Source organism: Herpailurus yagouaroundi, unplaced genomic scaffold (genome assembly GCF_014898765.1).
Source record: "Herpailurus yagouaroundi ecotype Mexico unplaced genomic scaffold, PumYag 28, whole genome shotgun sequence".
NCBI lineage: Eukaryota > Metazoa > Chordata > Mammalia > Carnivora > Felidae > Herpailurus > Herpailurus yagouaroundi.
In genome coordinates this window covers 134,588,025-134,609,566 of record NW_024412376.1, presented here as the reverse complement: position 1 = coordinate 134,609,566, position 21,542 = coordinate 134,588,025, and the positions used below count along the sequence as shown (strand labels likewise).

The 21,542-nt window shown below is 41.8% G+C and overlaps 1 protein-coding gene across 2 annotated transcripts in view; it reads right to left on the bottom strand.

The window, feature by feature from the left end:
* The window catches only part of RBM47 (RNA binding motif protein 47), a 163,823-nt gene extending 143,006 nt beyond the window's left edge, over positions 1–20,817 (bottom strand). The window contains exons 1-2 of one of the 2 annotated variants that reach the window (XM_040485124.1): positions 20,711–20,817; positions 20,405–20,563 (exon numbers count right to left, since the gene is read on the bottom strand). The gene's annotated coding sequence lies outside the window, so the exon portion shown is untranslated. Of the gene's footprint in view, positions 1–19,261; positions 19,529–20,404; positions 20,564–20,710 lie in introns of those variants that run through there. The other variant, XM_040485132.1, reaches the window with a different exon arrangement.
* Positions 20,818–21,542: the final 725 nt, after the last annotated feature.

Here is a 21,542-nt window from a genome sequence, read left to right as displayed (position 1 = left end):
CAGTAGTTGCTCCAGTAAATGCTCATCGATATAGTAAGCAGAACATTCATTACCACCTGAGGGAAGAGCAGGTTTGAAGAGTAATTAATTTCCTCAAGGGTGTAGGCTCTGAAGTTCCAACCCAGTAGCAAAAGGTCTCATGCCCCTGCACAGGGGCCCAACCCTGCCAAGTATTAAAGAGTGTGTACAAAATAGCATAAAAAGCCCTTTCTTTCGCTATCTAGATTGAAACAAGCTTAGACTTGGATTTCTTTCTCTCTCCTGTCAACTAGGCTTGTTTGTGCTGGGCAAACATGCAAATCCTGAATTCAGAGATTGTTGGAGCACTAAGAGTCTCTGCTCTGATAATCGCTGACCTGCCAAAGCCACTGTTAGCGAAACAGGTACAATCGAACCCTGGCATGGAAGCAACACTCTGGGCGCGCACATGTTATGCAGTAACTAGAAGTAGCAGAAATCCCACAACCGTGGCACTATCGAATGAAGGTGAGTGTCTTATCCGTACGTTCCTCAGAGTCAGCCTGCTAATCCCGCTGTCATCGCTGATTTGGAAAAACAAGATGACATGAAACGTGTGAGCTATCTGCAGTGTTTGGATACACTTCTATCCTTTTTATATCCACATTGTTTGGGGAGGCGGGTGTGAAACAGAAAGACACGAGAGAATGAGAACTTCAATTTACAATGCCTGGATTAAACTGTGGGTCCCACGTGAGCTCAGCAGTCCTCTCACGGAGCCTCGGTGCCCACCTCTGTAAGATGGGGACCACGGATAGCACAGGGCTGGTGTGTAGATTACGTGAGCTAAAGTGAGGGACGGTCGTAGACAGAATTGCAGGGTGGTGTAGGACAACTACGTGAAAAAAAAAAAAAAAAGGCTCAAACACATTACAAAAGACCCTAAAGGAAAAGAGCACAAAATTTAAGTAGGAACTCTGGTGATTTTTCTTCCATTTTAGTTTCCTTTTTTTTTTTTTTTAACTTTCTATGAAGTAAAGTACACGCTTTGCCCATGAGACAAAGTCCTTGTGATCTGTTTTCTTCCCACAGCTTCGCCTCATGTCTTGCCAGGCTCAGGGATTCCCCCCTAAATGGCAACTACCTACCTGTTTCCATATCTCTGAGCCTCTATCAAGGCTCATTCAAGAATCACCTTTAATTCGGGAGCTGAACTTCCGGGTTTCAAACTCTGGCTCCGTCCTTACTAAGCTATGTAACCCGAGGCAAATTACTTAACCTCTCTGTTACTTCAGAAAGGTTCTGGTCCGTGGAATGAGGATAATAATTGTATGTACCTCATAGTGGCTTTATGCGGATTAAATGAGTTAATCTTTGTAAAGTGCTTAGAATAGGACTAGGCACTTAAGACATGTTATGTAAATGTTAGATATATTAAGGGTCTTATTTTTATGAGGACCCTAAAATCTCCCATTTGCCCTGCTACTCCCCTTCAGGTTAAACTGATGCTATTGATTCCAGTAGCATCTAGAATATTTCATTTTTAACGTGTCTGTCTGTCTGTACCAGACCACAAACTCCTTTAAAGCAGATCTATTTTTATTCCTAGAAGATAAACATAGGCACAAAATAAAGAGTTTTCAGCAAATCAATGAACAAATAAACAAACACCTCTATTCTAGAAAGAACAAAAGAACTTTTTTGTTTGTTGGTTTACATGTCTCACCTTGTCTGTGAGCTCCTGAAGAACCCAGAGTATTTCTGGGGCGCCTGGGTGGCTCAGTCAGTTAAGCCTTCGACTTCAGCTTAGGTCATGATCTCACAGTCCATGGGTTCGAGCCCCACGTCGGGCTCTGTGCTGACAGCTCAGAGCCCGGAGCCTGCTCCGGATTCTGTGTCTCCCTCTTTCTCTCTGCCCCTCCCCTGTTCACGCTCTCTCTCTCTCTCTCTCTCTCTCAAAAATAAATAAACATTAAAAAATAAATAAATAAAAGAACCGAGAGTATTTCTAATCCATTTTGCCTCTCCAATGCCTGGTACAGAACCTACATGCACCCAATGAATAAATGGCTAGAGCTATTACTACCAAACAGGCCAACAAAACACATTGCATTTTCAAGAAAGTTTTGCAAGCCAAGTCAAAAGCATTATTCAAGACTTGAGAAAAACCATATGGCATCTTAGATTAATTTGTCCAACACAAAGATAATCATGTACATATATATATATATATACATATATACATATATATATAATATATATACGTATATATAATATATATACGTATATATATATATAACAATCATGAGAGGAGCATCTAAAATAATCAAACTTTGGATATTAGTTCTCCATATAAGATGTATACCTTTTTAGAACAGAAAGATGAAGACTGAGATAAAAGAGAACTCAAATGTCAAAAGCATGAAGGGACAAGAGAGCCAGGGCTCAATTAAATTAGCTACAACTAGAAGCCTAAAAGTTAGCTTTACACAAGGGTAGTAAATGGTAGAACCAGTTGTCCCTAAAGATAGAAGGCAGGAGAATGGAGATAAGCTCCCCAGAATCTGAATGAATTCACTCATTCATCATGTAATTCACTCAACGGATCAGTAACGTGTGTGTGTATAGAGATAATGGTGTGTGTGTGTGTGTGTGTGTGTGTGTGTGTGTGTGTGTGTGTGTAGAGATAATGGTATCTAGGGTCCTGAACCTAACTGACATTCAAACTGTAACTAGAAATTCCAGGAATTACCTTACATGGCCTGACCTGGCATAATACGAAGGGTATTCCATGATTGTAAATAATTTCTTATAATAACTACATAAACCATATACTAAGCTTCCCTCAGCTAAGAAGAACTGCAAACCTAAATGCAGTTATCTTTCTTCCCCAAATCTCCAGGACATCAAATAGTAACACAAATGTTTCTTCAAAGGAAAATGTCAGCCTAGTGCATGGAGTTCATTTCTAACCATCCTTTAATGTTTGCTGTCTTTCTAAATGTGCCTGTATACTAGCATGTATTTATTTAACATAGATCTTCTCTCAGTTTAAAGCAATGTATAAGGATTTTTCATTTTAAATGAATTTAAAATACAGACTTGATAAAACATAGGATTTAATCTAAAGCTTTCAACTGAAGGCACCTTTCAGTCTGAAAAGATTCTAACAGGGGCGCCTGGGTGGCGCAGTCGGTTAAGCGTCCGACTTCAGCCAGGTCACGATCTCGCGGTCCGTGAGCTCGAGCCCCGGGTCGGGCTCTGGGCTGATGGCTCAGAGCCTGGAGCCTGTTTCCGATTCTGTGTCTCCCTCTCTCTCTGCCCCTCCCCCGTTCATGCTCTGTCTCTCTCTGTCCCAAAAATAAATAAACGTTGAAAAGATTCTAACAAACTTTCTCAAAACCCAGCTCTGTTAGAAATTTATAAATGCCAAGACACCTCTTAAAAAAAAAAAAAAAAAGAAAGAAAGTAAAGAAAGCATGACAAAATTTTGTGAGTGTTTTGGTGATGAGTAGGTACTAAGAAAAATTCTCAGAACCTGAGAAGGGGGTGCAGTGACTGACATTAAGCACTGAACCTGTGGCAAAGAGAAAAATAAACTGTTAATTGGGGATTTTTTCAAACTTAATCGGGGTGCTGGCAAACACTTGCATCCTAAGAACGAAGTTCAGCTCTGGGGCACCTGGGTGGCTCAGTTGGTTGTGTGTCTGACTCTTGATGTTGGCGCAGGCTGTGATCTAGTGGTTGTGAGATCGAGCCCCGAGTTGGGCTCCTTGCTGAACGTGGAGCCTACTTGGGATTCTCTCTTTCCCTCTCTCTGCCCCTCCCCACTTGGGCTCGCTCTCTTTCTCTTTCTCTCTCAAAATAAATAAACTTAAAATTAAAAAATTTTTTCAAAGAACTGAGTTCAGTTCAACTTTGTCCTGACCTTGTCGCCCAAACTCCTTCTCTGACCCTGAATCTTCAGCAAAGAGATGGGTGTTAAAAACTAAAGGAAGAAACACTATTTGCTCAAGTTGTATAGGACTGCAGAGGTTGTGGACAGCAAAGACTAGTCTACAATAGGGTTTCTCAACCTGGGCACCACTGACATTTGGGAACAGATAATTCTTTGTTGTGAGAGGCTGTCCAGTGCACTGCAGGTTGTTTAGCCCCATCCCTGGCCTCTGCCCGTAGATGCCAATAGCACCCCATCCCTCCCAGACTGTGGCAACCCAATAATATCTCCAGACACTGCCAAAAGTCCCCTGGGAGGACAATCCTCCCCAGAAGAGAAGCACTGGTCTAGAATCACCCTATATGCCCACAACATTATCTATCCCAAATGGGATAGCAATCAAGAATCAAGTCTGTAAGAACTTTGCAAGATATGGACAAGCCATCCAACCTAGAAAACCTAGTTTTCTTCCTATGATTCAATGCCAAAGTAACTGCCCTTGTAATTCATCCCCCTTCCCCCCATTTACTCCTATCACCCTGATCTTCCCTTTAGATATCCTAGGAGAAACCTCTTACATATTTGAACTGTGAAAGTAAAAAGACCTAGAGAAATTTGGGGTGTGCAAAGCATGTCTAGTCCCGAATCCTCCCTCCTTTCTATCCAGTTTTTTAAAAATTTTATTTAATTTCAACCCTGTTTGTTCTCCATATTTAAGAATCTCTTGGGGCGCCTGGGTGGCGCAGTCGGTTAAGCGTCCGACTTCAACCAGGTCACGATCTCGCGGTCCGTGAGTTCGAGCCCCGCGTCAGGCTCTGGGCTGATGGTTCAGAGCCTGGAGCCTGTTTCCGATTCTGTGTCTCCCTCTCTCTCTGCCCCTCCCCCGTTCATGCTCTGTCTCTCTCTGTCCCAAAAATAAATAAAACGTTAAAAAAAAAAAAAGAACCTCTTATTTTTTTGTCCCCCTCCCTGTTTTTATATTATTTTTGCTTCCCTTCCTTTATGTTCATCTGTTTTGTATCTTAAGGTCCTCGTATGAGTGAAGTCATATGATATTTGTCTTTCTCTGACTAATTTTGCTTAGCATAATACCCTCTAGTTCCATCCACGTAGTTGCAAATGGCAAGATTTCATTCTTTTGATTGCCGAGTAATACTCCATTGTGTATATGTATGTATATGTATATATATATATATATATACATATACATACATATATATACACACATATATATATATATATATATATATCACATTTTATTTATCCATTCATCCATCTATGGACATCTGGGCTCTTTCCATACTTTGGCTATTGTTGATAGTGCTGCTATAAACATGGGGGAGCACACCTGTATCCCTTGGATAAATACCTAGTAGTGCAATTGCTGGGTTGTAGGGTAGTTCTATTTTTAATTTTTTGAGGAAACTCCACACTGTTTTCCAGAGTGGCTGCACCAGCTTGCATTGCCACCAACAATGCAAAAGAGATGCTCTTTCTCTGCATCCTCGCCAACATCTGTTGTTGCCTGAGTTGTTAATGTTATCTATCCAGTCTTAAAGGCAAGGAAATGGAAAGCCAGTAAGGTGAAGTGCCATATCCAAGGTCACTTATCTGCTAAGTCAGTGGTAGATCTTGATAAAAAGACTGGGTCCTAGTGCAGGGATTTTCCCAAACCTGACCTCGTTTAGGAAGCTTTACAAGAATCTGGATCCTGACCGCTACTTACCAAGCAAGTTGCTTGACCCATCAGTGCCTCATTTTCACCTTTGCCAAATGAAGATAATAATAATAGTAGGATCTACTTCTTAGGGGTAGTTCCGTTAATCAAATGAGGTCATGCCTGGCATACAGTAAGTGCTCATTCAATGTCAGCCGTTATTAGCCACTATTACTTTGTTTTTAACTTTCAATTCCAAATAGTTCAGCAATTACTCAAACACAAGCCTCCCTCTTACTCTTTTTTTTAAATTTTTTTTAAATTTTTTATTTATTTTTGAGACAAAGAGACAGAGCATGAGCAGGGGAGGGGCAGAGAGAGAGGGAGACACAGAATCTGAAGCAGTCTCCAGGCTCTGAGCTGTCAGCACACAGCCTGATGCCGGGCTCGAACTCACAGACTGTAAGATCATGACCGGAGCCGAAGTCGGACGCTCAACCAACTGAGCCACCCAGGCACCTCCTCCGTCTTACTCTTTGTGATTACTGAGGGTACACATTATAGCAGCTCCTCACCAGGGTAACTTTCTTATCAAAAACACAATTTAAATGAATGTGAAACCTTCAGGCACTACATATCCTTTTGGTAAGTGACCCATCTTATGCACAAATCCAAACCGCACCACTTGGCCCAATTAAGCAATAATAAATTTGATTACGCCTCAGGGGCTCCACGGCTGTTGACACACCAGAATGCAAGGCTGCAGCCGTTGACAGTTTCTACGCCATGATTACAAAACACTGTCCATTGTAACCTCTTCTCCCACCTCCACCCACCACCCCTAATAGTTGATGACTTTTTAAAACATGACTTTTTAAAAAGTTTTTTAAAACATGTTTTTTTTAAAACATTACTTTTAGACTGAAGTCTTCCAGTATTTTTAAATAGCATTCTATTCCTACAAATTTAAAAATATACACTCAGTCTTTTTTTTTTTTTTCTTTCTAGAGAAACCACTGGTGGGGAAGGAGGGCTTGCAGCGGTGGAACTAAAACAGATAAAGCTGCCATTCCTCTAAGCTCCAAAAGCCGTATGCCTTATTTGTAATCATACCCCTAGTGTTTGGTCTATAAATTCAAAAATCGGGTTTGCTAGACACAAATCAGCCTTTCACAATATACGTTCAAGTGTGTCCGGGGTAACTGGGTGGCTCAGTAGGTTAAGTGTCCAATTCTTGGTTTCAGCTCAGGTCATGACCTCACATTTCACAGGATCAAGGCCCACGTCAGGCTCCGCACGGACAGCCTGGAGCCTGCTTGGGATTCTCTCTCCGTGCCCCCCCCCCCGCTCCCCCCGCCCCTCCTCCGCTCACTTTCTCCCTCCCTCTCTCTCTCTCAAAATAAAGAAAATAAAAAAATGAATAAATAAAGGGTGTCTGTATTGGCTTCCAGTTTCCACTCACATAATAAGCAGAAGTACAGAGGACCCTTTGGAAAGTTAGGTAGAGAGAGACAAGAAATAATATTTGCATGTTCTAAATGGATCCATTAAAAAAATTGTTTTTAATGTTTTTATTTTATTTTTGAGAGAGACAGAGAGACAAAGAGACAGAGACAGAGCATGAGCAGGGGAGGGGCAAAGAGAACAGGAGACACAGAACCTGAAGCAGGCTCCAGGCTCTGAGCTGTCAGCACAGAGCCCGATGTGGGGCTCAAACCCACGAACCGTGAGATTGTGACCTGAGCTGAAGTCGGACCCTTAACCAACTGAGCCACCCAGGCGCGCCACCCCCTTTTTTTTTTTAATGTTTTTATTTCATTTTTGAGAGAGAGAGAGAGAGAGAGAGAGAGAGAGGATCCATTTTTTTTAATGGATCCATTTTTATGTGTTGACATTTAGAGCATGAATTTGCATGCCCCTAAATGGTTGTAACTCACAAGGAAATCCAGTTACATCTGTAATATTTTTCTCTTCTATAATATGGGATGAACTCTTTGTTCATGCACGATTTACACTTAGCTTTCAATATTAAATGTTATTAAATATAGACTAGTACATAATGCACATTAAATATCTTTTCTATATTAAGTATGTCATATTCAATTATATCGGCATTTATATTTATTTTATATTAACATATAATGTTAAATATATAAAGCAAATGTCAAATGTATATTCAATATTGAAATATTAAATACATATAGGATTAATTTGAATTAGAAGATATTTGATAGCTGAAACTATACTTAAGATTTTTTAATGTTTTTTAAAGATTTTTTTTAAGTAATCTCTATACTCAACATGGGGCTCGAACTCACAACCCAAGATTTGTTGGCTCTACCAACAGAGCCAGCCAGGCACCCCTAGATTTTTTAATGTTAACCCACCCCTCCACCAGTTTTCCATACACAATAGATACTCAGTGTTAGAATATTATTTTGTCATTTGTAATATATAAATAAAGGTCATACACCTAACCTGTATCTGCAAAGTAATATTCTGTCATTTGTAATATATAAATACAGGTCATACACCTAACCTGTATCTGCAAATCTGGCCATAGTGAGAAGGAGAGAACTAGTAAAATGCAAAATAGTTGCCTACAAGAGGTGCCTCCTGCTTTGCTGGAGGCATCCGATACAAAGGGAAACTTTCAACATCTCCCTGGGCGGGTTTAACAGGCGTCTCAGTAAACATGCCCAAACCAGAATGCTTGATTCTCTCTGCCCCCCTCAAACCTGCTCTCCCTCAGTCTCCTCATCGACCTGGGAATTCACGCCAGAATCCTCATTCCTTCCCTCACCCCTACATCCAGGCCATCACCAAATACTGCTATTTCCGCCAGTTGGTGAACTCCTGCCACTGCCGAACACAGACTTCGAAAGGGCAGGAACAGGCACAGAAGAATCGCAGGCAGTTAACCCGCTTCCCTCCACCTCCAGGGCCAACCTTTCTTGCCTCCCTTCAATCCAGTCTTCTCCCAGCTGCCAGTTATCTTTTAACTAGCAAATTGTCTTTCACGGCTTCCCACTGGGCTCAAGAGTAACAAAGCGCAAACTCTTTTCCCATGGTCTTGAAGGGCCTACATACTCCAGGTCTCAGTAACCCCCAAACTACCTCATGATCCCCTGCCCTTCACTGCACCACTGCAGCAACATCGGCCTTCTTTATGACCCCGACATGCCAAGCTTTCTGAAGCAACCTTAGGACTTTCATAAATGCTACTCCATCCAGCAAGGATCTTCCTGTCCGTCAGATGCTTTCCAGCATCCACCTCCCCGGAGGAGCCTTCTTTTGAACCACCCGGCTAGGAGAATCCCACCTATCATCTTTATAGTTCCTGGTAATTCCTTCAGAGTACTGAATCCCATCTCCATGCCCAAAGAAAGCCCTAAGAGGGCAGAGGACTATTATTCTCCACAGCATACCTGATACCCCGTGTCTGGCACATAGCAGCTACTCAATAAATAATAGCTGAGTCTGTGTCTACATAAGAAAAATTGGTCTTTCCATGGGGGAAGGGAAGGGGAAAAAATAGTTTACAAACAGAGAGGGAGGGAGGCAAACGATTAAGAGACTCTTAAATACAGAGAACAAACTGAGGGTTGATGGGGGGGGAGCAGGGGAGAGGAGAAAATGGGTGATGGGCATTGAGGAGGGAGGGCACTTGTTGGGATGAGCACTGGGTGTTGTATGTAAGTGATGAATCACGGGAATCTACCCCAAAACCAAGAGCACACTGTATACACTGTATGTAAGCCAACTTGACAATAAATTATATTAAAGAAAGAAAGAAAGAAAGAAAGAAAGAAAGAAAGAAAGAAAGAGAAAGGAAAAGAAAAGAAAAATTGCCTGGTTTAAACCAGTTTAATGCATATTCATCTTTTTTTTCAAGTGTACCTACTTACTAGGTCTATATTTTGATAAATTTCTCTAACTCATAAATAATGACCAGCAGCTCTGTCTACGTAGGCCATTGTTAAGATAAGTCTAATGTAACATTTATGTGCTGTTCATTTTTAATGTCCCATTCAGTACATATAGTAAATAAAAAATGACTTTCAGAAAGTACTATAATTATTAGCTGTTTATTAGGTGTATTCAGTTTTTTGCAATCGCTCAACAAATTGCCCAGTCACTATCAATTGTGATGAGTGCTTCCAAATCAACTTGGAAGTGAAAAAAATCCAAGTAATTCTAACTCAGCCACAAGCCAGGATCAACACCAGTCAAAAGCAACTAAATCCAGGATCTTCATGTACCTTCAGCAGAATTTATATACTATTGTTTTGTTTTGTTTCTTTAATGCGAAGAACCTTGCTGGAGGGTGTACTCACCTTCAAGGGCCAGTTCTAATGTTTCCAAGCCTAGTAGCCACAGGATTCTATCAGCCATGGGATAAGCTCTTTCCAGTCCAAGTATAGCTCTAAAAAAGGCATGAGGACACACAGAGGGAGCTGTACCACCAAGGACCAAGAAATGCAGTTTTGCCAAACCAAGGTCACCGTGCAAAAGGAGACAGTGAAGCTGGGGCCAGCAAACAAGTACAACAGGTCATAGAGTTGTTATGCCACTCAGTAAAAGGCAAGACCGAGGTTTTGTGCAAAGGTTCTGGGGAAATATCAAAGACGCAAACAATGACACTACCACTCTTGTTGCAGGCCATGTCAAGGCAAAGTACCTTTGCAAGCTCTGCAACCAAGAAAAATCTAGATTGAATCCTGTAGCGGCAATTGGCATTTGGCAAAATTTCAAAGGTCAAAAGAGACAGTTAAAAAACAACAAACTTGACAGTTACTTTCAGAACAATCATTCATTATAATTAAATGACAATAGAAAAAGCAATAAACAGCATAGCAACATGAGTTAGACAAGTGTAATTATCTGTAGGGCATGCAATTCACAAGGCTGGTTCAAAACAGGGCTGTAAGAATTAGATGGAAATCACAAAAAGATTGCCAAAGACGAGGCTTTGATTTGGAAACGGTGAAATGATTGCGCCATCCCCACTCTCAGCCTTGCCTTGCTCTTTACTTAGTCATCAGCCTCCATCAAATGCTCCTGGTGACACAGAAAAGAATGAAACCAGAGAAAATATGGCAGCTTCACAGGGGAAATCTGGGAGAAAATTCATGTTTATTCAGAAAGATGTGTTCATGGTTGTATCTTGAGTAGAACTCTAACTCAAGTTATACTACACTTGCTGTCATACTTGTGCTGTGTAGAAGCCTGTGTGTTTTATTCATTCATTCAACAAATATTTACTGAGCACCTACTCTGTGGCAGACTCCACTCTAAGGTACCTGGGATACATCAATAAATGAAACAGACACTGTAGTGGGGAAGAGACAATGAACTAAAAAGTACCAAATAAAAAAATAGAGCAGGGTAGGAGATAGTGCCAACAGGAAGGAGGAAGTACTTTTTTAGATAAAAGGAGGAAGAACAAAGAGCTGAAGAAGGTGAAAAAGTGAGTCATGCAGATATTTGGGGAAAATGGTTCAGGGAGAGGGAGCAGCCAGTGCAAAGGCCCTGAGGCATGAAACTGTGACTAAAACAGAGTAAGGAAGAGTGATAGGAGATGAAATTACAGAGGTAAAGAGGTATAGTGCCTCACTGGCTTTTAAGTGAGATGGACAGGGACATCTCAGCAGGAAACTGACATGATCTGACTTCTATTTTAAAATAATCCTTCTAGGCAATGTGTCAAGAACAGTGTATGGGTGAGGGCAAAGGTGAAAACAAGGAGAACAGAAAAGCAGATTCTGCAGTTCCCATGACTAGTTCACTGACTAGTTCTAGTCAGTGGAAAAAGGTTCAATCGAGGGATGCCTGGGTGGCTCAGTTGGTTAAGCGTCCAACTTCAGCTCAGGTCGATTTCATGGTTCATAGGTTCAAGGCCTGCGTCTGACAGCTCAGAGCCTGGAGCTTGGTTTGGATTCTGTGTCTACCTCTCTCTCTCTGCCCCTCCTCCACTCGCTCACATGCGTGCGCTCTCTCTCTCTCTCTCTCAAAAATAGAAAGAAAGAAAGAGAGAGAGAGAGAGAGAGAGAGAGAGAAAGAGAGAATGACAGACAGACAGACAGACAGACAGAAAAAGAAAGAAAGAAAGAAAGAAAGAAAAGGGCAAGACCCATGACAAATTACTAGGGGAATGACCCCTGGGTTCCACTCTGGGAAGGGTGCTGGGAAAATATTCCAAGATCCCTGCCTTCCCAGGCTTGGTGTCCACACTGAGAGTGCTGTCTATGCAGGCAGAGCAAATGCAAATGTAAGGCACAAATCCCAGGGCTCATTAGTACCATCTGAGCTGGCAAATCTACATATAACTTGAAGGAGATCCCGGAACCCACAATGAAGGGCAAAGAGCAAAGGAGGTCCCGGAGCCAAACTATTGTTTGCACCAAGTGGGAAGAGTTTACTTGTTACTGGATTCCCTTTGCTCCGCAAATAGGATTTTCACTAGAGGCAATCTCTCAACACTTGGGGATCATCTGTCCTCCTTCCTCAACACTTTTCCTTAGCCAAGAGTATAGCACCAGCCCACTGACAAAACCATACCTTTGTGGTTCACAGATGTGTGTTCACCTGACATTATTTCCTCTCTCGGATCTCTTTGTTCACTTTCTCTAATTTGGGGGAAATGTGCTTTTTCCTAACGATGATTAATAAATTCCTCCTAATTTTAAGAAAATGCATTTTTTCCCTTTTTTCAGAGTTACCTAGTAACAAGTCTGAGCTTTTTAAAGGATGTTAATTAAAGAGCAAGAGGGAAAAAAGAGGTATAAACTTTAAACAATGCACTGTAAAACTTCACCGCCTGCCTACCCCTGGCCTCTCCCATCCCGCCATGCTTTCAGAGGCTGGGCTGTGAGGGGCACTTGGGTGGCTCAGTCGCTTCAGTGTCACTTTTGATCTCAGCTCAGGTCATGATCTCAGGGTTTGTGGGTTCGAGCCCCGTGTGGGGCTCTGCGCTAACAGCATGGAGCCTGCCTGGGATTCTGTCTCTCTCTGTCTCTCTCTCAAAATAAATTTAAAAACTTAAAAAAAAAAAAAAAAAAAAAAAGGAGGCTGGGCTGTGGATGGGGCTTCTGTTCTTGCTCAGTCCTGCCTGAGTTCACTACAGCTCCACCATATTTCCTCTATGTAACAATTTTTGGTAAATTTGTGGGGGAAAAAAAAGAAGTTACTCAAATAAATGTGTATAATACAGGGGTGTCTTGCTAGCTCAGTTGGTATACCACGCAGCTCTTGATCTCAGGGTCGTGAGTTCAAGCCCCACACTGGGCCTAGAGCTTACCTTTAAAAAAATGTATAATACATACCCATGGAATGCAGAAATGCCATTATTTTAGATGGTAATATATTTGGGCAAGAAATTCTTATTTATTGGGCTCTCAACTATAAACTAGAGACATTGAGGGATACAGACATTATTCAGACACAAATCCTATCTCCAAGGAACTTAATTTGGGTTTGGTAGAGAAAATAGTGAATGCACAAAAGTAAAAAATGATATAAAATGCCTTGTAAGGCAGATAAAGCATTATGGCAGTTCTAAGAAAGTCCCAGAGTATATATTATGATTATAATGAATTAATACTAACCAACAAAAGTTGCAACAGGAATTATTTAAGTTCGATGTACTTAAGGTTTTTTTTTTTTTTTTTACACAGAATATTCCTATTTTGCATTAGCCATCTCTAAGAACCTATATTCGGTTTTCAGCAGGGCACTCGGCAGTCTCTCACCAACAGATATAACAGTATTATCCCTTTTGTTCCTAATCAACATCTTATAGCTTACCAAAAGAGAGAGGGGAAAAAAAAAAGTGTACCTTGGTGATTCTAAGTAACATTTTCTCCATACAACTAAGACACAAAAACCAAAAGAAACTTAGCCAAAAAGTGCCTATCTACAATGGCAATGGTCACTTGATCAAAGCCAAACAGTGAGGTTAGGAAGAGAATCCTGGATCCAACCAGCAAGAGGTCATGAAAGAAAACTCTTACATGGAGTAGGGTCATGAGATAAGAATTCAAACACAAACGCACCCAAACATGACACATGTACATATCACTTTGACTACGGACCATAGTATATTGCGCCCGGCTGTAATCATACAGTAATTAATTTATTTAATCCTTTATTAATTTATTTAATCCTTATAACAACCCTGTAGAGTAATCCTATAACAACAACAGTTGGGGATGTTGAATCATGGACAGTTTTGTTTTGTGTTTTTTGTGGTTTTTTTTAGGGAACCTGCCTAACGTCCCCCAGTTCATAAGTGGCACAGCCAGGATTTGAACCAAGGCAGTCCATGCTTTTAGCCACTCTGCCAAGAAGGTTGAATTAGGCACAGTAGTCATTCCTTTCCCCCAAACTGTCATTTTCACTCTGGCTAACCACCTTTTCTTTCTCTCCACGTGTGACCAAAATCTTGCTGACTACCCTGAGAACAAACTAGTCCACCCACAGAGGCGAGCTCCGCTCTGCACCAGCATGCTGCAGCTTTTCCCTTCTATAATCTAACTAAACTCCTGCGCACTAAATTCCCGCGCACTACATGCTCGCCTGGGAAGTCTAAAACAGTGAGATCATCTGCATGGAGAAACAGATCAGAGATATCAGCTGATAAACACACACACACACACACACACACACACACACACACACACACACACGCACACCAGGGCACTGAATTTTCTGTTAATAATAAGTTGCAGTGCCCCATTGAGTTTTCTGTGCCACCAAATCCTCCCAGTTCCAGTTACACAAAGGCAACTTTGTCTTGGGAAGGCTACTGAGAAGATGGGCCTAATCTTGGCAAGGGCTTTGAGGACCATGTTATTATTTTTAAAAATAAATGACAACAAATATTAGTTAAGCTGTCTTTTCAAAACTCGTGGTGCTGTTATTGCCATTGACATGGATCCCTACTTTTAGAAACATGAATATTTGACTTGATCTTTCAAGATCAAGTCAAATATACATTTTCAGAATGGCAATCAACTGATATAAGAGAAGTAAGTAGCACCTGGAAAAAAAAAATCTCCTTTGTTTTATTACTTTTTTTTTCTTTTGGCATGATGTGAAATGCGTCACAAAAATGATTGAGCCAGGTCTCAGTGCTCTGAAAGGTAAATATTTTTATTATAATTCTCACAGGTTGGCATTTCCTTGGTCAGGTAGAGGCATCCTGTTCCTGTTTCAGTGCACAATGCACCACATTCATTGTTCCCCACCCACTGCCCATTGGCACATGGAGTTAACTCTTGCTCACCCACCTGTGGATTATCCATAGCTTCTGGGATCAAATTGTCTTTCTCCCCGCATGGTGGAAACTCAAGGAATATGAGCAAAATTGACTATTAGCCAAAGCAAAGAACAATCCGGAGGCTAAAAAATCGGAAACTCCTCTTTCACTCAACGTATACCCACCGAGCACCTCCCATGATCTGGGCACTGGGCCACCATGTTCCTAAGAACCACAAAACTACAGTATCCCCAAAGACAAATATCATGATTTGAGGAGACTTGGAGCTTATTTTCTTGATTAATGTGAATGGCTATGACTTATAAATAAAATATATATATATATATATATATATTGCACTACCAGGAATCTGCTGAGGCCAAAGGATTGACATTTTCCCCAAATCACAAAGGGTTTTCAGGGTTACACTAGCACTTTGCCTTCTCCTGACGTCATCTTTCTTAAATAGCCTTCAGAAAGGTAGAGATTGTACTTTTGATTTCTAAAACGACTCCACTCTTAAACATGACAGAGTTTACCAAGAGAGCAACTATAGACTACAGTCAATCATTTCTGGAAGAGTGAGTGTCAGTTTACCTAATGTTTTGTATTTTACAAACATATAAACTGTACACGTATGTCTAAACATACCTACAAATCATTTTATATAAATTAAGTTCCTCTGATGACAACAACGGGATATTCACAACAACAAAACAGAATGCTCATATTATACACATAAGTTCCATCAACTGAACTGTGATTTTTTTTTTCAGGAGGCTAAAAAATCAGGAGTCTTAAACCACCACAGAAAGTAGAGGAAGAGTGGAACACAGTTGAGAGTCTTCCTTTTGTAATCAGTTGACTTATGGTCCTACCCAGGGATGATATCTTGAACCCTTTCAAACTAGGCATCTATTGCAGTGCGCAAGGAACATCTGAATTACAAAAGGGGGTGGGGATGACCCTCAAATCCCTACAGTTGCCAGTTCCCCTGCAATAGTTTGAGGGCACTGATAAATCTCCATGTGAGCTTTCTGGTGAGCTCTACGTTACTAACAGTATTGGAACTCACCTGTTTCTTGGCCATTTCCTCCACCAGACATCTTTCTCCTTCTACTGGAATATTCCTCCCTCACCTTTTCCAGGGCAAAATATACAAAGTTTCTGAAAAGAAGGGGCACACTGACTTCAAGGGGAGAACATCTTGTCCCTCCCCTCTTCCCCATGCAGATGCTGACAGAATAGAGGGAGAGGCAACTACGAGAGAAGCAGAAACGATCAGAAATCAAGCGCAGACCACTTGAGGAGAGTTTCACTGACAAGATGATTCAGACCACACACAAAAAGTGGCAGGGTGCCATTTCCCCCTAAATCCCTCTAACCTGAGATGTTTCCCACAACCTGAGGATCCAGCTGAACAATTACTTATTGCCATTTCCACGACAGTTCTTTTCTGGAGGATCTAAAGGCCTCCCACCTCATAACCCAAGTCATTCCTGCGTTGCCCTTCTTGAAAATCCTTTTTCAGTTGTTCTTTGAAGCATTACTCTGAGCGGGTGGTTGTTTGGACTAACACATACCTCTTACAACACTAAACCAGAAAATCGACACCGTCATAAGACACAGAAACTGCGCCTAAGAGGTGAAATACATGTCTTCATCAGGCCGGTGGTTGAAACGTCCCAATATAACTTTTAACTTGGAATTATTCTGACAACCACTTTTTTTTATTATTTATTTATGTATTTTTACTTCAGAGAGAGAAAGAGAGTGCATGGGGGAGGGGGACAAAGGGAGGGAGAGAGAATCCCAAGCAGGCTCCACGCTCAGTGCCGACACGGGGCTCAATCCCATGACCCTGGGATCATGACCTGAGCCAAAATCAAGTGTCAGACACTTAACCTACTGAGGCATCCAGGAGCCCCTGACAACCACTTTTTTTTTTTTTTAATTTTTTTAATGTTTATTTATTTTTGAGAGACAGAGCATGAGCAGGGGAGGGGCAGAGAGAGAGGGAAACACGGAATCCCAAGGAGGGTCCAGGCTCTGAGCTGTCAGCACAGAGCCTGACGCAGAGCTGGAACCCACAGACTGTGAAATCATGACCCAAGCTGAAGTCGGACGCTTAACCGACTGAGCCACCCAGGTGCCCCTCCTAACAACCATTTTTGAAGCTGCATTCATGTCTTCATCGTAACTTTAATGTTTAGCACACAAATTCTAGATTCAGGCAAAATATATCCTTTTCCTAAATCTAATGAATCCCAGACTTAAGCCCTCTTCAGAGTGAGTTTTTTCCTAGAATTATGCATCCTCTGGGAAAACCTGATCACAATTTCACTTGAACCCCAGTCCAGTTATAAGATCTCTGTCCTCCTACCAGCACCCCTACATCTATTCCTCTGCCTATTCCTAAACAATCAGAAGGCACTAGAAATGCAGAGGCGGAATCCTGTCTGAAACAAGCAAATACTTTCCTATAGCAGCCAAAACTCAATCATTTGCGACATGATTTACTTTTAATCTTCAGATCAAGAGTAGGATTTGGAAAGCAAAGGTATTTTGTGAAAAAAATAATAATAATGATTTCTTCTACTTTAACCTTCTAATCTTTGTTTAGATTACCTAGAGCAAGTTCCATTACTAATAAACCAAAGAGAACAGTCTAATCTAAATGTTCTTATCATGTGAGGTGAAAAAAATGTGAGTAGTCTTAAACATTAGTTAGAGCAAGTATCTAGGACATGTGTCCAGAAGCACAGTTTTGTTGCTTTCTATCTTGAGTCTATCTTCAGTGTCACCAACTGTTTTGGGTGGAATCCTTTCAAAAGTTAACCTAGAGCAGCAAGCGCAGGTGGGAATCAAAAACAAATATGTTGACTATTAAAACTATAGAGATTGGAATATAATGACGGTGCCAGATTTTCAATCCTACAAGCTTCAGAAAACTCAGTAACCAAGAGGAAGCCAAAATATCCTCAAAATTTGATTATTTTCAGCATACGTTCAAAAAGACCCTCGAACAGATGAATTTAAGAGTAGCCTCGTCAGGTAAAGAAGTATGACAGTTAGGCTAGCTACGCTTTGTTTTTGTCAGGTTATTTCTTCATTTAACAAATACTGAACATTACTAATGAAGCTAGACTTTTGTGAAATTTCTGATTCCTCCTTCTCTCGGTACGCAGTTATTAAGACAAAGAGGCCAACGGTATGCGTATCAGAACAGGGTGAATGAAGGATAAGGTAGGCAAGAAAGGATACAAAAACCCCCATTTCTTTTCCTCCTCCTGTTTCCCTTTCAAACTGAGTTGGTTTTGTTTCCCTCTAAGATTTCAGATCATCAGTCTGACAAAGATTATTGTTTAAATTAATGGCAACACAAATTCCTACAAAGTGCTATCTCACTGCCTTGTCTAGAGATTGTGTTTTACGCCACTGACAACCTTTCACCTTTCAGAATCGGCACCTGCAGTTCTCAAACACTCTTGATCTAAGTGCAGTTGTGCTTAAAACTGCGGCAACTTCTTCATGTTTGTGTGGCCAACCCTTTGCTTTCTCTCCCCTGAAAAATGTGTGTGACTCCAGCATTAAAACTTTTAAAGAACTTTGAAAGAAACATTTCTAATCTGCATTCCTGCTAAAGACAACGGAGTGAGTCATTCGGATGCCACCAGAAAGAAATTGCTTGATTTTTCCGTACAAACCAGTATGGCCTGTAAGTACCTTGAAGACACTATCTTTCTATCATTTTGATAAGCCTCAGGAAAGAAGCCACATCCTCAAATGCCTTGGGACAGTACCCAAGAGTGGATGGACTCTTAACTAATTAAAAAATGAATCATTTATTTGCAAAATTCCACGTCATTTATTCTGATTTCCTAAATATCCGGTGACTGGTGATTTGTCAGCTGTCATAATTCATCAGCCCTACACTTTTACGCAGAATGAATCTGTAACTTTAAACAACTAAGCCTCCACTCAGTGCTACCTTTGGAGGTAAACTACTGCAGGAAGGCATTCCCCCCATCCCCGCCCCCCAACCTTAACACTTCAATGAGATAGATGCCTGTCATGAATATTTCCTCAATCGCAAGTTAAGAATCGGATTCTAAAAGTCACCTGTGCCACTGGATGGCCCAATAGTGTGTTTTCAAGGATGAAAAAAAAAAAAAGTTTCTTGTATGAAAAAGGCTTCATCAAAGGTTCCATCAGAGGAAACATGATGGGGCTGTATAGGATTTTCTGCTTTTCCTGAAGCTGGCACTTTTAAAATCTTTTTATAAACCATTTCTTTCCCACTACATATACCAGGGTTGAAGGGAGAGTGGTACAATGAGAGAGATCAGGGCTGAAGAGAGAAGAAAAAGGGAAAAAAAATTCAAAATTGGGACCCAAATGTAAGATTAAGGGTAGGTAGTTTAGAAGGATTGCCAAAAAACCACCTTACCTTTGTTATGTATTTGGAGTCGCCCACTTCAGAAATTAACACCATTCACAGCCCGGTAGCAATTTACACAGCTAGGAAGTAACCTACAACATCTTCTCGGCCTCCCTCTTTTTAATGTAAAACCAAAATAAGGAGTGTCCAGCTACTCCCCACTGCGCCGCTTAAAGCAACAGATCGTTTTAGGCTCAACTCCCAGACTCTGGGAATTCCAGTTTGTCAGAATTTCTTAACCTTGGAAACCTGCGGAGAGAAACTCTCAACGAGGACAACTCCCTAAGCCCCGGCTTCTCACTGTCCCAAACTGCACATTCCAAAGTGGGAAGCAGGAGCGATAACCAGAAGGCAGCTCTCGGGGGCTAAATTCCTGGCGGGAGCGAGAGAACTTGAAAGCGCGGCGATTCCACTGGCCGAGCGGCGCCGGGTCCGCACCCGGGGGAGACGAGTGGCCCCGAGAGCCCGGCTGCGTCCGGCGCTGCGCACGGGGAGCGCTCCGTGTCTGCTCTCCGAGCTCTTCCCTGTTCCCTCCTCCCTCCTCCCGCAGCCCTCCCCCAGCCGAGGCCATTCGCCTCACAGTAGCAAGGTTGTCTCTCGTCTACTCCCTTCCCTTAAACTCACCAAACCAGATTTTTACTCCCGACACCGGCAACTTCCCGTAAATCTGCACTGAAATTTTATCCTGCTCGCTGAGCCACCACTGGCTAAAGGCCAGTGCAACATTCCTGTTGTTTTAGGAGCGCAGATACCTTTGCTGAAGGTTAAAAAAAAAAAAAAAAAAAAAAAAAAAAAAAAAAAAAAAAAAAAAAACTGCCTGGATGGGAGAGATTTGGGGACTCCACCAGACAGATTTCTCCCCGCGCTCAAAAAGTCACATCCAAGTCAGACACCCAGAAACGGCCCCACAAGTGGCACCTGCTCCACCTGAGGACATGTGTCCTCAGACTTCTGGCCCCCTTCGGGTTGTTCAGAAAAATCAAGCAGAACCATGTTTGAGGAATAAGGAACCTGCTGCTGAATCACGAGCCGAACAGTACCACCCCACCCCCGTTCTTCCCCCTGGTACAAAAAGTCGTTTAACCAGGTAGGATCACAGCGAGCCCCGCGGCGGGCCTACAGGAAGGGGGGGACCTCCCAGAGTGTCCTTACCTGAGGCACAGCACCACTTGGACGCGCGCAGGAAGGAACGTCACGCGGACGAAACCCTGACCTTTGCCGGGGCCTTCGCAGCAGGGCCTGGGGCCTGGGCGCTGCTCGTTCAGAAGTGGCTCATTTTAATGCGCTCTGACCTAAAGTTACAGCTGGTTTCTAGAAAGGGAACAAAAAACACTGCATTTAAAAACAGCAGCCAAGCCCTCCCTTAACCTTGCCTGATCTCTGGGGAGTTGGCTCTAACCCCCACCCCATCCCCATCCCAAAGAAACCCGCAATCTGTGCCCCACCCCTTCGCATTACCTGTTTATACAAGAGTTAAGGAGCCTCACGCATTTCAATAGAGCGCTAAGCCTGTTTGTAGGCGCGTAACCGGCCAACAGGAATCGAATTCTGTGACTAAACAAACTAGAAGAGGAAGCAGGCACCACCAGGAACCTAAAACGGAGTTGTGATTTCGGGTTGCAGTGTCACCAACTGAGAAAAAAAAAAAAAAAAAAAAAAAATTAAAAAAAAAAAAAAAAAGGACTGTTTGTCATTGGGCTATTTTAGTGAAGACTAGTCCAAAAAAAGGGGTTTTTTTTTGCTGGTTAAATGAGTTAATACATAGAAGAGCTTAGAACAGTGCCTGGCACATATTTAGCAGCTGTTAGCAGTAGTACTGGTAGTAGTTTTTGTACTATGGATTTTTTCAAGGGCATGATCAGAGTTAGAAGTTGGCTCTAGACGCAGCCCTGCTATTCGCTAGCTGTAGGGCCATGAGCAGGGTTTTTTTAAACTTCTCCCAGCTTCTGGAAGATTCCAGTGACGAGATTTTTGCTCACAGTTTACATTGTAGACAGTCTTGCATACATTGGAAAGTAAAGTTCCTGTAAAGGAGTGTCCAACTGATTTTCATCTCACTTAAAAGTTGCAAGATTGACAAAACACATGGAGATAAATTGGCCTGTGCATTCTGTGAAGTTCACTAGTAGAAAACTCAGGACCAGCAATCAACCCTAGATGTGTGTTTCATTCTAATTTGAATTTAGGCCCTTGATTTGCTGTCTGACCCTGGGAAAGTTACTTACCCTATTCAGTTAGAAGCTGCTGCTGGCCAAATAATAGTCTTTGCTATTTGAAAAACAGTGTGAAA